This window comes from Fringilla coelebs (assembly GCF_963513975.1).
Source record: "Fringilla coelebs genome assembly, chromosome: 5".
Lineage (NCBI taxonomy): Eukaryota > Metazoa > Chordata > Aves > Passeriformes > Fringillidae > Fringilla > Fringilla coelebs.
In genome coordinates, this window is record NC_140033.1 from 47,699,981 (window position 1) to 47,712,731 (window position 12,751).

At 39.2% G+C, this 12,751-nt stretch overlaps 1 protein-coding gene across 3 annotated transcripts in view; it reads left to right on the forward strand.

Annotated features, from left to right (window-relative positions):
• Nucleotides 1-753: 753 nt before the first annotated feature.
• ATF7IP (activating transcription factor 7 interacting protein) overlaps nucleotides 754-12,751 on the forward strand; it is a 78,211-nt gene continuing 66,213 nt past the window's right edge. Inside the window, exons 1-2 of one of the 3 annotated variants that reach the window (XM_084205333.1) lie at nucleotides 775-854; nucleotides 2,371-2,489. The gene's annotated coding sequence lies outside the window, so the exon portion shown is untranslated. Of the gene's footprint in view, nucleotides 855-1,066; nucleotides 1,117-2,370; nucleotides 2,490-12,751 lie in introns of those variants that run through there. The other 2 variants (XM_084205332.1, XM_084205334.1) reach the window with 2 other exon arrangements.

The window sequence follows — 12,751 nt, forward strand, 5'->3', positions numbered from 1 at the left end:
TACCTCATGTCAAAGCAGGCCGTGTGTCTCCTCCTCCATGCCTGAGGCAGAAATGGAGGGTGGATGGGGAATGGCCACTTGTGGTTTTGACCTGAAGTTCACCCAGGATAATCCATGTACTTCAGATTCACCTAAAAGCAGAGCCAACAGGCACCCTTTGGTTTCTTGGCACTCTTGAACCTCAATGCGCGTTATCAAACTACTCCAAACCTCAGGGCTTTGGTCAGGCACGGCCCTAACCCAGAAGAGGGACACGAGGTGTGATAAGGGATGAGCAGCGAGCATTGCAGGTCACAGATAATGCAGCCTGGCGTGTTGTAGGCGGGCTTTCGAAGGTGTCAGAGAGGCTGCAGGGCCACGTAGCCTGCAGCTCCTGTGGCGGGAAGCTGCGAGAGGGAGGGGAGGGAGGGAGGAAGGAAGGAAGGGAGGGAGGGAGGGAGGTTGGGCCGGCTGCTCCCGGCACCGCCCTTCGGTGCGCCACAGCGCCCCCTAGCGGCAGCGGCCGCAGCGCGCCCCGGCGCTCAATGCGCCTACCCTTGCACGGCTGCGCGCCAAGGGGCGGGGCCACTGCTCATTTAAATATCACGGAGGCTTATTTGCATGCCACCAAGATGGCCGGCCCTGCGATTGGCCGATTCTGGAGCAGCCCCCCACTGCCGGCCCCTGTGCCCACGGAGGGGGAGGAGCTAACTGAGAGAGGGGAGGAGACACAGGGTTCATTTGCATAGCGGCCCGGCGTGTGCGACGGGGGGAGGCGGTGTTGGCGCCCGGAGCGCATTGCGAGTTTGAATCCACAGCGGCGGCAGCGGCGGCGGCTGCTCGGGCGGGAGCTGCCGCGGGACGCGCGGGCGCAGGTACTGCGGGCGCGCTCGGGGCGCGGGGGCCGGGCGGGCACGGCACGGCACGGCGGCGGCTGCGCTCGCCGCTCCGCGCGGCGGCGGTGGTGGCTGCAGCGCCTGCATCAACAGTGCGCATGCGCCGGGAAGCTGCAGCGCTGTACGCGCGCATGCATGGGAGCACGTGACCCGGCTCCAGTGCAGCGGCGGTGGCGCGCGTGCGCGTGCCCGTTGCTTTCGCGCGTTGGCGGCGGCGGCGGCGGTGCCGGCGCGGGCACAGGTGGGTCTGACGGGCGCGCGCACCGGGAGCAGCGGGCACCCGCCTGGGCGCGACTCGCCTCACGCGGCCTGGGCGAGGCGAGGCGAGGTGACGGCGCGTGTTTGGGTGGGACAGGGGCGCGTCCGGTGCCTCGAGAGCGTTTCCCCGCTCCCGGCCGGAAATGGGCTGGCGTGGCCTGGCCTGGGTGGTGCTGGGCGCCGCCGGGAAGGGCCGCACCGGCACGGCGGGCGTGGGACCTCGCAGCGCATGGACTGTGGACGCAACGAGGGGAAAGTGTTGGTGGTGTTTTTACACTGGCAGGCACCAGGGCACAATATTTGTACTTTATGGATGCGTTTGTTCCTTGGAAACCAAACAGTTTCTGTATGGGAACCGAGAAGGCCGAGTTGTGCTTAGTCGGGTGCTGCCACCAGTAAACAAGGCCCAAGTGGCTCGAGGTGTCATGGCCCCCCACATTAGGCAACATGGCAAGTGTAAACCATGCGCTAAGTTAAAGAAGATACATTCAAACCTCTTCCTTAAGCTTAAATATTTTAAATATCAAAACTTCACAGCTAAGTGCTTTTTCTTTTCTTTAATTCTGAGGCCTGGTGTAGCTCTGCCCTTGAGTAGTTTGTTTTTCTAGCAAATCTATCTTTGTGGATTTTGCAGTCGTTGCAGATATTGAGTGGAAATGCTGATAGTAGGATACTTTGTTGCTCAACAGTAATCTTGAAATCATTCTAGTTAGTGTCACGTGACTGCATGCCTTACCATAGATAGACTTACTGGAAAAGTTGGATGGAAATGTTGATGGAAAATTACCTGCTTAAAATAAAGGGGTGAATAGCTCTGCTATTCTAGGAAGCAGTCAGTGAGCTTAAAAATGCAAGCTTCAGCCACAGAAAAACGTCACTTAACGCATGTAGATATTTGTGATGCTAACCAGCGGAAGTAAGAGCATGTTAATAAGTATGCTTGTTTACCATCCAATACCAAACTATACAAGGAAATGCAGCATTATTATGAATAGGTTGATTACAATTTAATTTTGCAAGAGAATTATTTTATAAGCATGCTCTTTGTCTCTCTTTTGCAAGTTAAAATACATGCTTACATTTGTTACAGTTCATAATACTTACGTTCATATTTTCAAAAGTGGAAAAGTGAAGAATGTTCTTAATCGCTGCTTAAATGTGGAATGAATAAGTTTAATATGAAATCTGTACACACCCATCAGCTATCAATGTAAAAAATAGGTGACTTTTTAATTAGGTGCTGGTTTGCAGTCCTGCAGGAAGGTATGAAGGAGAGTGTTGCTGCAAATACTAAGAATTTCTTGGAGGAGAAGAAACCAAACACAAAAACCACTGCTGTTTGATACGTAATCTTGGGTAGGTAATTTCTCAGTTTCAGATCTATGAAATGGGGCTAATGATTGTTGTCAGGCCAATTGTAAAATAAATTTGCTAATAACTGCATGCGGATTGATGCAGTCCTCATGAATCGTAGTAACTGCACCCACTATTTATTCTTGACATATGGCAATTATTTTATATGCTACAGAAGTACCAAGTTAAATTTCTATGTGTATATAATCTGGGGAACATTATATTAATAATTTTGGATTCTTGTTATGATTTTAGTTTAGAGAACTTAGTACATTGCTTGGAGTAAGCATTTTTATCAGCTGCAACCTCTCTACCAACTTTACCAGTGTTGAGCTGGTGCTTTCTGTGATGATACAGTGCTGTATTTCATTGTATGAAATAATTTGGATGTTACGTAGACTTAAAACTTATCACAGCGCCATTCATTTGTTAAATGATACAACAATAATTATATGCATGAATTGTTATTTTGCTGACTTTTTTGTCAGACCATTTGTCTTCTACCGCATTGGAAGTCTGTTTTCAAGAAGATGCTGATTCTAATAGATATGCGTATCATTTTTGCCACATTTCCTGTATCTTTATAAGCTGTAGCCTGGATTATTGTGCTCATTTCACAAACTTACAAAATGAACATTTATTAAAGTATGTGAATTTTTCTATAAAAGCTCCTTTAGTAAGGCTTTCCTTGGGGACATAAAACGCATAAGCATATGCTTTCCTACCATCATGGAAGGTGATTTTGCCAGCCAAGTAAGAGCCCGAACAACTTAATAAAAGTCACTAGTTAATAAATGCTGATTTTACAGAACTCAGTGCAAACAGAAATGTTTTTACACGTTTGATGAATTCCAAAATAGTGATTTGTCACTAGTAATTAGATTTTCATTTTCCATGTGGTTTTGTGTGTTTCTTGTTACAAACTAGAAATATTTTCACCATGAAAAGGAGCTGACTAGGCCAAATACTGTATTTTGTTTTCAAAATAAGGGGAAAAAAATTTCATTTCTCATTATTTAGATGTTACAGTGATGTAACTATTTATTAGTTTATCTCAACTTAATTGTCAGAAACTATACGTGTGGTGAAAACGTCAAGTTCATTCATGTAACGTAAGCAGTAAGGCCAAAAGTTCCTTTAAACCAGTGTGTTCGTTTTACTTAATAGTTTGCACATTAATGTTTTGGGGTTTTTTTTCTATTTATTCTACTCTTGATGTTTTTTTCTGTATTATAGGTTAGTTCCATCTTTAGATTATAATTTTATTTTGGGAGTTAGAGCAATGACACCTGTTCATTGCAATTTTCATAAGGAATAATAAATGAAGAAAATAAATTGCAAGTTACAAAACTGTTATGTGAGTATCGGAAGTTGGGATTTTTTTTTCCCTCCCTGATGTGTTTTTATTTAATACTGCTCTTACATACAATGAAATGTAGTATTATTTTTGAGAAATGTATCGCATTGTTTTCCTTGGTTTTCTCTAGTACATGACATTACTCTGAGAGGTTGACCTAGTCACACAAAATAAGTGGGAGTTTATAAACTGGTTAACAAAAATGCTGCTTTCATGATGTGTATTTGTAGTCCTGATGTTCCTTTCTATTCACTGTCCTGTGTGTACTGCATGAAAAAGTTCTCCTAGTTCCACTGTACTGTAAGAAGCTGTTTATCAATCAGCAGTGACTTCTCTAAATACAGGATGGGGAGTAAGATAGGGCTGTTGCGTGTGGCAAGTTTTTTTGTTGTTGTTTTTGGGTTTTTTTGTGGGTTTTTTGTTTTGTTTTTGTTTTGGTTTGGTTTTTTTTGACAGCTCATTACAGGCAGAAACTTCGGTAGTTTTCTTAAGTTGTATTTGTCTTGTCAAGTCAGATAGCTGTAGAATATCTTGATCTCTGACTATGGTTTAGATGTGAATTGTGTAGTACCTAATATTCAAAATTTCTCTACTTTGGCTTTGTTTTAGATACTAAAGCCTACTAGATGATGCCAAAGAAAGTAACTTAAAATATTTTTAATTCTTGGTTAAGGGGATTTTGTGTCAACTTCTGAGTTCTGGCTATCCTCTTAAAAAATGATTTTACATGGTATTGTGGGAATCTTAGGGTTTTTTTCAGATTTTGTGTATTGTTGGTAGTATTTTTAGATGTTTTCTGTTTTTTGTTCATGGTCAGGTTTTTCTAATTTTTTTTTCTATTTTTATAGTAATGGCACTCAAATTCTTGATTTTGTACGTAACATGTAAATCTGAAAACATTTAACTGCGGTACAGTGTCAGTCTACAAAAACACTGGATCTTCAGAAGGCATTACTGTTTTACTATGGTGAACAATGGAAGTGTGATTCAGAAAGGACAGTTTGCTTTGTTATTTTGGATGGGGTTTTTTCATCTTAAAATACATATTCTGGTTTTAATGAATGCTCTAGTTCTTAGTGCTGTTCTTCCTTGACTGTTTGTCTGGAGAGATATATAGGCCAAAAAGCATTCCAAAGTTGAAAGCAGATTTTTCAGTTGAATGTGACTTCTATGTAGGTTTGTATTTCATACTCTCATCTGGTATTGTATTAGCATTAAAAAACCCAGAATATTTTAAGTGAAAGATAAATCATAATCATACCATCGTTTGGGTTGGAAGGAACCTTAAAAATCATCTATTCCCAGCTGCCTTGCAATGTACAGGAAGACTTCCACTAGACCTGGTTGCTCAAAGCCCCATCCGACCTGACCTTGAAAACATAACAGGGTGAAGTACTCCAAATTTAACCACCTCACAGTACAGTGCCTCACCATTCTCACACAAAAGCATTTTTTTCCTAATATCTAATGTAAACTTACTGGTTTTCAGCTTGGGTCTGTTACTTTTTGTTCTATAACTACATGACCTTGTAAAAAGTTTCTTTCCAGCTCTTTCTAAGTGCTAGAAAGTCCCTTAAAGCACTATTTTATAAGCACTAGAAAGTCCCTTAAGGTATTCACAGAGCCTTTTCTTTTTTGGACTGAACACCAGTTCTCTCAGCACGTCTTCTTGGGAGAGGTGATTCATCTCGCTAATCATCTTGGCTGCCCACCTTTGGACTCCCTCCAAAGGTCCGCGTCCTTTTTGTGGTGAGGACTCAAGAGCGGAGCAGGTGGGGTCTCAGCAGAGCAGAGGGGCAGAATCCCTTTCCTCCTGGTGCTGCTCTGGATGCAACCGAGGATACAACTGGCTTTCTGGGCTGCAACTGCACATTGCTGGGTCATGTCCAGTCCCAATCCACCTGCACCCCCAAGACCTTCTCAGCAGGGCTATTCACCATCTGTTTATCCCCCAGCCTGTACCAATACCAGGGATTGTGCTTACATGCAACTTTAGTATTACATGGAGATATAAATTTCAGGCTTGCATAAAACTTTAAAATCGGCATGGATAAGGTTATTAACATGACACAAATTCTGCTAGGAGGATAAATGAGTTTATTTTTCTGAGAGGTTTATTTTTCTGGTTAAGCAGAAAAATTGCAATGCAGATATGTGGCAAAAATTTCAAATCGTGCCATAGTTCTAACATTTTAAAAGAAACCTGCTCATTTCTAGTACAGTAGTACAGTTTTATGCGAACATTTGTCAGTTGTTTGTAGTAATTCTTAGAAGACTTGTTGGTTTTCAGTAAATACAAAGCATAGTAAGTATAAAATATTATTTATTATTAACTAATAACAATGTTTAATAATTAATACTTGCAAGTTTTGTGAAAACAAACAGCTGGAATGAGGAGAGGCTGCCAGTGTTGGTAGTGAGGGAGCTTTGAAATTGAGTTATTTTGGGGGGGATAGCTTGCTGTCAGTCAGTACATAGGCCAGTGTCCAGTGTTCGCTTGCTTGGTACTAAGGCACCAGTGATAACCTGAATAAAAAGTAACAAGACAATGTTTATAATCTGTAGGAAACGTGGATTCGCTAGTTCATTGCTCACTCCTTATCCTGTTTAGTAGTGCTGGTGCGTATTTTTTAAAATGCCTGTATATTTAACAGCAAGTCTGCCCTTCCGTTTCCATTCCTCCCCGCATCTTTCAGGGGTTTTTTTGAAAGTAAAAACTCCCTTGTAGGTGTAGTAGTGAGCATGGTACTAACTATACAGTATTAAATAATTGCTTGATTTTCAGTTGTATGTCAGTTTCAATCCCATCATAGTGGAAGAATTCATAACATTGTGTAAGTGTACGTATGTTGTATAAATACCTTTCACGTTTCTTTGGGAAAGTTTTTGTTTGGGAAACAAAAGTAAACTATGCCTTTTGTTACATTTTGGGTTGTGCTTGTTATAAATGATTAAAAACTGTACATTGGAATTACTAACACATTTCTTTCATGAACAAATGTTAAAAATCATTTGAGAACTTAGGGAATTAGATGGCTGGGTGCAAAGTACTTTTTTTAATGTATTTTAAGAAATATTTCTCTCAACTAATAAGAGGTACTTTGCTATGGGTAACATGAATTTTTGCAATACAGGAAAAATGTTTTCCTGTTCTAGATGTGGTTTCTGAAAATGCTTTCAAGTAAACTCCCATAGTCAATGCACAGATTTTATTAATTACATTGCTGTAGGTATGGGAGAATAAATACACGGGCTATTTTAACAATTAACATTTTGTGCTGTCTTGAGCATTATCTTTCATTTCTCAGTAGTTTAAAGAAATGTTATGGTAAAAAACCCCAAACAGTTTCCCAAACAAAAACACATCCCTCTTGTCTTCTCCCGCAAAAGAAAAGCTCTGTGTTACTTCTAGCTTTGCCTCCAACATGTTGCAGTTTCCATAAGGTCCTTTTTAAAAGAAGTTGCATTCAAATTTTTTGGGTTTTTTTCAGAAATGTGTTTGAACACATTAATATAAATGCCAACTTTGGCCAGTGCACTGAAAATTTCCCTCTTTGGTCCTACCATCAAGCAGCTTGGAATAATGAAGTGTCTTTAAATGTTGTGCAGACTTTTTTCTTAACTTTAGTACTCCTTGTTTCATGATTATGAGCTCTTTTCTTTCTCCCTGCAGTTTAGGTAGTGTTTATTTGTGAAGTCCTAATGAGAGCCAAGATGTTTCTTGAAGTCAGTCTACTGGTCTGTGTAAAAGTAGGAATAAAAAAGGGTTTTAGTGGATGGTGTTTAGAGATTTCAGTTGAAATGCATACAAATAGTAGTTTCTCCTGCATTTTGTCAATATAAGAATTGTTTTGTCTACTTAATGTTAACCAACATATAAAACCCCACAAAACAAAACAAAAAATATCAATAAAGGAAGAGGGTAAATAAGAAAAGTGGTTAGGATGTGGTTTGGACATAAGGATTTGTGGATGATACGTAGTAGCTAAGTGGTTTCTAAGCATCTAATTTGAGCAAAAGAAAGTATTCATGCTTTGGCTGTTCTCTCTTGCCCTTGTTATGTTTAAATGCACTTGTCTGAATGGGCAGAAATTTCTGGCTGCCCTTGATTCTTAAGTGAAGGAGCCCTAGTATGAACTGTGGCTCTATGTAAAGGTATTTAAGAGGTGTGTGCAAAGGTGATGTTACTTGCACAGGACAATACCTAGAGAAACAACAGGGTGCCATTCTCCTGCGGTTCTTGTTTGATGTTCATGAGAAATTGGGAAAATGGAAGCCCTGGTTTAATTTATGGCTGCAGGAATTGAACTTACTGAGATGATATTGGAGTGTTTTGGCATGTTATCAAAAGAGGGCAGGATTAAAGGTTGCTTGAAGTTCTTATCATAACATGTTAAACTTAACTTCTATTGTTTAGTCTTACAAAAATGTTTTATTTTCTTGGGATTTTGACTTGAGAATCTGTTTGACTGCCATGCTAGATAGCAATGAAAAAACTGTAGTCCTGTACTAGTATAGAATTACACATTTGTGTAGATTTAGTTTAACATTTCCTGGGCCAAAGTAGTTTTAGAGGACTTATTCCACTCAGAAATCTGTGTTTACTTAAACATCAGGTTTTATTTTAAAATTAGTTTGATTAATAACTTTTAACACATTTTTTAACATGCTTGTGTGTATTAATGGAGGTGTTTTGAACTGGACATTTAAATTAGTGCATGTGATTTCTCACTATTCGGTAAGATTTTTTGCATCCATGTGTTTGTGTTAATGTATCAGTGCCTCTGCATGTTCCTGAAGCTTTCGGACAAGGCAAGATGTTTGTAACAACAGGACTGTGTCATGGACTCTGTTTTCTCTGGTCAGGGAAAGTGTTCTGTGAAATTTTTTTTGTGAACTTGTTTTGCTTGTTCAAACCTATTCAAGTTATTGTCAACCATACGTCAAGCTCCAAGAATCATCGTTCCATAAAACAGTGTTGTACAAGTGCAACTTTTAGATTTGGGGTTAGAATATCCCTATGTTTTTGCTGATATTCTTGAAATTGTGAGACTTGGGAGTCAGACTTCACCTTTCAATGTATAAATTTTGTAGAATACTAAGCACAGAATTCTATTTAAAACATTGCTACTGGGGAAATCAAAGTATATGTATATTTGTTATACTAATGGAATATTTAAGTTTGAATTTTGGAGTCTTACAAGTTACTGTAAATTTCCACAAGCTAATGGCGTGCTATATATGGGGGTCAGATTAAGCAACATGGGGTATATAATCAGATAATATAAAATTTTTGTTCTGAATTTGTTGTAGACTTTTTACTTTAATACACAGTGTTGGTGGAAAAAAGCTTCATTGTAATTGATAAATTTAAATTATCTGTAATGAATTTGTTCTCCAGTGTTCACGAGTTTGTTTTTTGAGAAATAAGTCTTTTGAACTTCAAGTATATTTTAATTTAGTTTTCTAAATCTGTACTGTACTGTCAGAGACAATCAGTGAAGCTGTCTTCTGTGTGGCATGGGCCCTTTCTTGTACTGCAGGTCATAGTAATACAAAGACAAAAGGAAAAGCCAGATGGTATATTTCACCATTTTTAAAGTTAGAAATACTGACTGTAGTGCTGATGAGTGCATCTGACAACTACTGCTAGCATGATTAATCAATCCTGAAATAACTAGCTACAGCTGGCAACAGACATGCACAGCTATATGAGTCTGAACCTTTTCATAATTGAAGTGGTTGGAGGGGATGTTCTTCTACTTTTTTTGGGGGGGGGGGGGTGACTTACTATGTTGGGCTAATTTTGGATCACAAAGACTATTTTTTATTAGAAGGCTAGGTATAATTCCGCCCCATGGACTCTTGCAAGTATTTTGCTTTAAGATTGTCAAATTTGGTTGATGTAGAAGAGAAGTAAGGCAGATATAGAGGAGCTGCCTCCAGAACTGATCCAGCATTGCCTCTATGAGAGTGCGTCATTGGTTATTATTTATAATATTATAATTAATATTATTATAATTAATCTTTTATTACCATAAGCAGATAGTAGAGCGGAACCTGTATTGGATTTAATTTTGTGTTAAACTTGTGTCTTTGGTTAACAACCCCATTCTCCCCATCATAAGTTCTCAAACCAGTTCTTCAGGAACTGCTCTGTTACAAGAGTCTATCAAAATTCCTTAAGTGATTCCAGATACACTCATCTTTGAAAAACTTAGCCAACAAGCTGCATTGCAGTTATAAAGAGTTAGATACTTGATTTCTGCAAGCATTGAAGTTCTGGAATGTTCTTGGGATTTTTGCTAGTTTTCTGTTAAAGTGAACATCCTTTTTTCCTCCCCAAGTAAAATTTCTATTGGGCAATTAATACTACAGACTATTTCGAAGTAGGTGGAGCAGTATAAAGCTATAGATTAATTTCTTAAGTGGGTTGTTTTGTTGTTTTTTTGGTTTTAATTTTAGAAACATTGACATGAGCCTGCTCCTGAAAAGTATTCCCTAATGTTTGTCAGCTCTGTGCGTGATCCGGCTCTGTATCCGTGTCTGTTAATATGTGACACAAATTCATGAATTCTGGACTGCCTTGCGTTTGTGAGAGATTTGAAGCACGTGATACAAACTCTGGATCACAGGCTTAGAAGGGCTGCCTCTTGCTCGTTTTTTGGTTTATTTTGCTTTTCTCTTTACCCGAGGTGCTAGGAAGTTGCAGTGCTGCAGTTGTGCATTAACCACTTCCTGCTTGTCAAAGAAACCACTCCTCTGGTCACATGTATCCACCCCTTCCACCTCTGCAGTTTGTTGCAGCATGGTAAAGACAGAGGTGCTTTGCTGTGTAAATGTTTTACCTCCTGCTGAGTTGTCACTGACTGGCTTGAGTGAGCACTGCAGCCATCTTAGTCTTATTTTCAGTACCGCTAAGACAGAGCAGTTCCAGAATGGCTGAAAGAGTGCTCTTCAGTGTAGCAGTTCAGCTTGACTGTGAGCAAATGAACAGAGCTGTTATCATCACGTGCTCCAGACCTTAGAGGTGAGCACCAGCTCTACTCTGCTGCAAAGCAATTTAAAACCTTGGTTGGGTATAGTTAAAACTAATTCTAAGCTGTATAAAATACATTGCAATGCTGTTGTCTTTTTTTTTTTTTTTTTTTGGTCAATTGTAGCGGGTTTTGGTTTTTTGTTGATTTGTTTGTGGTTTGGTTTTTGGAGTTCAGTTTTCAGGGGGTTGTTTGTTTGTTAGTATTCGGGATTTTTTTGGTTTGTGCTTTTTTCGTTTTCTCTTTGCTTTCACACTGAATTAATTCACAGACCTCTACTTGTCTGAGTTTCCGGATATATTAGATGGGACAAGTCAAATATCATATTCGTCTTGCCAGTACAAGTATTTTGTTTTGGCTTACCTTCTTAGCAGACCAGAAGAGCACTCTTTCTGTGCTGTCCCTTTCTCAAATACTTTCCTCATACTTTAACTGAAAAATGAAATAAACCCTTTACAAACTTCATTAAACTTTTGAAACCAACCAATTAGATTTATCATGTTTTCAATGTGTATCTTTTCCAATGGTAGATAATTAAAGTGCCTGTATGAATACATTAGAAAAACAGTGATTATATAAATGTTAACTGTTCTGCAGGTAGCACTTATTTACTACTCAAGAATAAGACTACAGATTTTATGGAATTGCTACAAATGAGAAGATGGAATTTTGAGGTTTATTGCTATTTCTTTTGTATAACTTAATTGAAATCTAAGTTTCAACGTGTTAGTGGTTTCACGTGGCCTCATGTATTCTGCTGTGTGGTACTGGTTGGTAACCTAGCTGTCAGCCTTAAAACTCTTTAGAAGGCATTGTTTGTGTCTGGGGAGAGGAAGGTAGGAAAAAAGTAATGCTCAGCTTTTTTTCACTGGGGAGTTGGACAGCAGAAGAGAAGAAAGAAGGCATTTTTGTTCATGACTCTCTATATAGTTTTCTTATTTTGTGTCTTATACCTAGTTCGGGTCTTCATGGGTTCTCTAAGCTGTGCATAAGTTAAACCAAGAGTAGACAGGAAGCTTCTTGAAGTTTTCCAGAACTATCAGGAGCAGCAGATGAGCTGGGTAACTCACCAGTGGGTAGGTCATAGTATTTTACTAGCTGAAGCTGAACTTAGTGCTAGGGCTGTGAAAGCTAGGCTAAATGCTGACACGTTTAGTCCTTCCTCAGAATTTCTGCATGTTAATTTGGTGTTTTCAGTATAATCCATAACAAAGGACTTAGTGGCTAAATTAGTATTAAACATCTCTTCTGATATATTATCTTACACAGCTAATGGCAACACAGTATTTATAAAGACACTGAGTATTCTGTGCAGACATTGCATGTCAGATGCTCAGGAGACATTCTTTCTCCATGTTTATTTTGTTCATTTGATAAAAAGAAATAAAGTCAGTAATACCCAGAATTTTTAAGGTGAGATGGTGACTTCACTTAACAGTAATTTTCTAAGTAATAGTCAAAGAATTTTGCTGCTTTAGGATAAGAGATAAGAGCAATGCAAGTATGTGGTTAGAGGAGGTGATGAAAAGCAGCTAGTTTTATTTTTTTTATTGCTAGTGGAACTTTGTTCAGTAACTTTGATTTACAGCACATTTTAGTTCATAGTGGCTTATTTTGATTGGGTGAGATAAATAGTTAAGATCCTGGGAATATTTGGGTCCTTTAAAATGTCTGAAAATTCAAACCACAAATTCCAATTAAACACATTTATTCTGATAGAATTTGACGTTTTGCCATACATTTACCTCATCTAATGAATGTAGATAATAATGCAGTGCAACAATAATTTTTGTTTTTTTCAAGATACTGAGTTATCCCTACCCCAGTCTTACAAATGATTACTGACATTTGTGTTTGTGTGGTTTTTAGTC